Below are 5,505 nucleotides of genomic sequence, written 5' to 3' on the forward strand. Positions count from 1 at the left end.
TATATACGAGAGGAAGGGGAGGGGGAAGCGGACGGGAATTTTCGTACTTTTATAATTATCGTACTTATTAATTAATTAGGATTAGGAACTATATAACCACAACCACTGTGCAAAAGATCTCTACTGTATTGACCGGCAGTAGGCCGTGATGATATGCTGACGTCACTATGGTGTTTACCGGCTATAGCCGGTCGCCGTAGGAGCCAATGGCAAGGTTTGAGCCTTTAAACATTTGTTCAATCGTTCCGGCCTATGCGAATTGGATTTAGCATTATAATGAAAATAATGGATACTAACAATTGGATAGGAGCATAAATAAAATGGCACAAATATTTTCCAGGAAAAACTGATAATAATTAAATTTTAAAAGAAAATCTTCTAGAAAAAGCAAATGCCCCAAAATGATGTATTTTCTTTATATATCAGTCTTATAATAAAATGATAATAAAAGTATTGCCTATTAGTTTTATATATAATCTAATAGATACCATCCTAAAAATGTTACACAACCATTATAACAGTATAATTAGTTGTTACCCTAAATAATATTGATGGCAACCGGCAAGAGTGGCTATTATATTTTATTATTAATAAAATAAGTGTTATTTTCACAATAAAAAATACATAAATTCAATCAATTTTTTTAGTGCATAACAAACTTTTAGTAACTCCAGACTGCATCAACCAACACGTTATCATTTTGTTGGATAATTCTTGTTAGTTACTAAAATTAGGAGTATGTTTGGTTGAAATAAAACTAATGAAAAGTAAAAATAAGATTTTCGTTAGATCTAGCAACATACTTTTTAGACATGTTATTTTTTTATTGAAGAAAAAATAGCAAATAAAAAATAAGTTTTCTCTGTAATTTTTCTTGCCAGCAAGCATACTATAAAAAATTGAGGAAAAACTTAATTAAAGAGAAATTAAGGGGAAAAAAAAGAAAAGTGAATTAATTAAAAAAAATTAGGCAATTAAATTGATTAAAGAGAAATGAAGGAATGTCAAGGCTGTAGCGTGCAAGGCCATTAAAAGATGCGTTAAGAGAAAAAAAGAAAAAGACTAACAGAGTAGTAGATTGGGTAGTCTCGTATAAAGCTAATCATTCTGGAGAGACCTTGTGGTTAGAAGAGGGAGGATTATTCGATGCACTCTGAAACTTATTATTTTTTAATTTTTTTAATATATTTGTACCTGATTTGTACGTGACATCGGCTTAAAATAAATAAAAAAAATTGCTCTCTTCGCGCGGGGTCCAGAACTGGCTAAACCGGTTTCTTACAGCAGTGTGGATATTGTCCAAGAAAAAAAAACTGGTTTCTTATGGTACTGTGGTTGTAGGGGGGGACGGCTACTTTGAGCCCAACGGAAAATCGCTGAGATCAGCTTTAGTTTTGGTTTTTAGTTTCCGACAGCTGCTTAGTCAGACATGCCGGCTCGTCGGTGAGGTGGAGTTTGCTGGGCTCCGAGTGGGTTGTTTCCAACCCACGTGCCAAAGCAAGTGGAATTTTGAAATGCTTCCTCGATCTTAGAGTGCATTAAATTTTTATTATATTGGAATATTGGGTTCCAGCTGGAACTTTCTGCCCTTTTCCATTTCTGTTGGCGATTTCTATTGCTAGCATCTTAAAAAAATAAAATAAATTTAATTTAGAAACTTTATGTGTCATGCCCCAAATCTGCCACCCGAGTTTGCACATGATATAATCAAACATTTCACAAAATATAACCCTATGCAATATGTAAGAAATACTAAATAAGTTTAATCATCATTTTCAAAAACAGGATAAACAACTTATTATATATTTTTATGAAAAATGAAAGGTCTAGCATCCAATGATATCAGAAATGTTCTGCACATTCTTCGTCTCTCACTGCCTTATCTAAATCTTGGGTGAATGCATCATGTGGCTCTGAAAAGAGATATAAAAATATGTGATAAGATAATAGTTTGGTAAGAATTTCTTTGCTATAAGAGAGCATATATTAAATAATGGACGAAATAAATTGTTTGACAATAAGTGTAGCAATTAGAATGAGATAAAAAAAATTAACACTATAAAATACATATTCAAAATAACTAGTACTTGAATTTCTCGATTTTTCATTTTAGGAGATAATAAATAATAATAATAATGGAGCCAGTAAATTGATAACTCCATACATTCAGTAAATTGTTCATTCGCATTAATAATTCTTATTAGGAATCCAATTCAACATATGCCAATTGATAAATGTAGTTTAATTTGAATTCAGCTGAAAAGTTTCCAATATATATATATATATATATATATATATATATATATATATATATATATATATATATATATATATATATATATATATATATATTGGTACATCAGCTGCTCATACAGTCATACTGCTTTCGCATGAGCACAGTCAACTACATTAATAGCAAGAAGGCTACACAAAGCAGAAAGTTTTCAATATTTTGATTAGGTTTTGGGCTGTAACAATTCATTCTCACACCAGTTGGCTTGTCTCATTACCGATAAAAAAAATATGTCAGTGTGCCTACATGCATCAGTCTTTTTAACATCAAATTATTAAATGACCTTGTAACAGTATTGCAACCTTATATAATTCTTTTGTCCTTTAACAACAAACTAGTGTTTCTTTATCAATCTTAATAAAAAATGAGCAGTGTAGATGTGAACTATAATAATTTTATAGCGCTCCTATTTTGATTGCCATCATGTAGATTATAAGAAAACAAGCAACAAAATGGTTCGTGACAGTGAAATGCCCCGCAAATGTCCTCTTCCCCTTCATTTTCAGCTAATGAGATTTCACCACCTAAAATTTTATTCTATGAATGAGATGCTGATTGACAAATAGTCCACTTTTAAACATACTGTTGATTAATGACTAATGAGATCTTAATCATTTACCTACTAACTCCTAGACCCTTTTTCACGATTATAATTTATAATTTGTTTATTAAAGATCAATTACTGCAATTATTGTAGTCGTAATCTTGAGCACTATTTTTTACTTTCTAATTAAAAGAAGAAATATGGTATCAATAAATTAACCATATACTCTCATGATTTGCCCTAAAGGAAGATGGTCACTCACGTGTGATTTGTTTCTTAGGGGAAAAAAAACAAGGAAAATAATTCTTGATTCAATATAGGAATTGAGCAACATCCATTATGATAATTATAAAAATCTTGATCCAATTACATTGACCAATATAAATTGATAAAATATGAGAAATCAGCTGACATTATATGTTCATTCCGTCCGATAGTTTTAATCACCTTTTTTTTGACTTGGGTAGATATGGTTTTTAAGTAATAAATTTCAAATTAATAGTTAAATATAGTTTTTAATCTCACATTTATCACAATGGCCAGTTTTTAATATTTTATTTTGAAAATATGGATCGAGATCTTAAAAAATCTCCAATTTTTTTCGCTTACAATATCAATCAAGATAAGCCGAGGTCTTGGTTAATCTTGATCTCAGCTAGTTATGGACAAACTGATATATTGAGATTTAAAAATCTTACACTTGACTTTTTGAGAATCATGGGATTGAAATCATAGAAAGTAAAAATGGAAGAAACAAGCCGTGTAACTTGGAAGCCAAGCCCCCTCGTTTTGATCTCAACATCTTTCTAGATGCCCGAATTGAGCAGGATTGGTCACTTCCTAACTAGAAGGGGAAAAAAAAAAGAACATCAATGTCGCAAAAACAAGCACTCTCTTTACTTGGCCTGCTAAATGGGATCTTATCATTCTCCATGAGTGCTTCAATAATGATTTGGTCGGCAGAATTACTTCTCTCCCATTATTGAGGTAGATTGCCGAGGATTGCGGCACTTGGTATCAATCCGCCTCAACTTCAGCGAAGGCACATCAGATTTATAATGAGCTAATACGTCAAAATATTTCAGAGAGGGAAGATCAAGTGAACTTCTCTATCATTTGGAAACTTGCTACATCACAAAGAGTCAAACTATTTTTGGTGGAAAATACTGTGAAAAAGACCGCCTTGCAAGTTTTTCTTACTTCAACGCTGATTACTGAATGTAGATCAATTGGCTTGTTGACTTCTGTGGTTTTTGATTGCTGGTGCTATTGGGAATGCAGTGCTTTTTGATGATTCGCTAGAAGGTGTTCTACAATTTCTTTCCCAATCCCATGATAATCTATAGAAATCCATTGTAGCTTACTGCAGTTGGTCTCTCTGGTCTGCTAGGAATCCAAGTTCTTTCGAAGACCAAGTTTTGACTCTTGATAACATTGCTAACTGCTCTACTAGACTGGCAAAAGAATGGCTTGAATCTTTTTCTAACCCTCAGCCCTAGAACATTTGCAACTCTAGACTTCTCATGAGAACCCGTACAAGCATGTGTTTAGTTTCACATCGGTTATTCGTTGAAAAAATTTTGGATATTTATACAGAACTAAGGAGCCAAAAAAAATACTTTCCAACTAACCTTTGAAGATGAGGTCTTGAATTGTGATAGAAATGATATCAGAGCAAACTTTGTGGAGGTTGGTGCTCCATGCTTTTCTTCAGGTTTTGTTCCTACCCTGAACTTCGGGCAGCCTGGGAAGCTATTATGATGGTAATGTTAGCGTAGATGCACAAATATAATTGATAAATGAAATATTTCTAATATTCAAAAATAGTAAATAAAAAGAATAAACTAGCAAATAATTAACTTGACAATATAATAATAAAATGAAGAAAAAGAGAGAAGATGGCCTGTGGATCGAAGCACGCTGATGCTTTGTCCCAGGAAAGTTTATGCCCCCCACGCACGGGTCTGCTGGCACAGATCTCCTAGAGATACGACGACCCAATAAAAAACCACGTCTTCCCTGTCAATGCGCCTCTAGGGAAGAAAGAAGAGCACGTTCATGCTTGCAGATACCTCAAAAGAAACTTAGAAAAATTATGAGGAGAAGAAAAATTTTCTTTATTTCTTTTCTCCCCAATGATCCCTAGAGCCCTTTTTATCTAGACTCTTAGAATAGGGAGAAGAGAAAATTTTTTTGATTCTCTTTAAAATGATCCTTAGAGCCCTTTATATAGGCTCAGGCATGTTAAAAGAAGAAGATTCCCCTCCCGCGGATTGATGACGTGTCTTCTTGTGGTTCTTTGATTCTTTGGCTTATTGCATCTTGGCCGTTCATGCTTCCTTCCTTCTTCGAGGGGCCTTTCCATTCTTGCTCTTGCGCTGGATGCATAACACTTGTCATAGTTTGCTTTCTTTGGAAATTTTTCCATGTTTGCTTCCTTGCTTGTGCACGGATGCTTGCCACTTGGCCGTTGACTAATTTAGTTTTCAAAATTTTAAAATATTTAATTTAATTCAACAATCCCCCACATAAATTAAATATTTAAAAATTTAAAATCGAAATATAAAAAAAATCAAAATAAAATGCTGAGTATCTTATATTATGTAATATGTGTAGGTACCTTTCGGTTTGAACCTTCACTTAGTGACAATTGATTACCTCTGTGGAG

Source organism: Phoenix dactylifera, chromosome 4 (genome assembly GCF_009389715.1).
Source record: "Phoenix dactylifera cultivar Barhee BC4 chromosome 4, palm_55x_up_171113_PBpolish2nd_filt_p, whole genome shotgun sequence".
Lineage (NCBI taxonomy): Eukaryota > Viridiplantae > Streptophyta > Magnoliopsida > Arecales > Arecaceae > Phoenix > Phoenix dactylifera.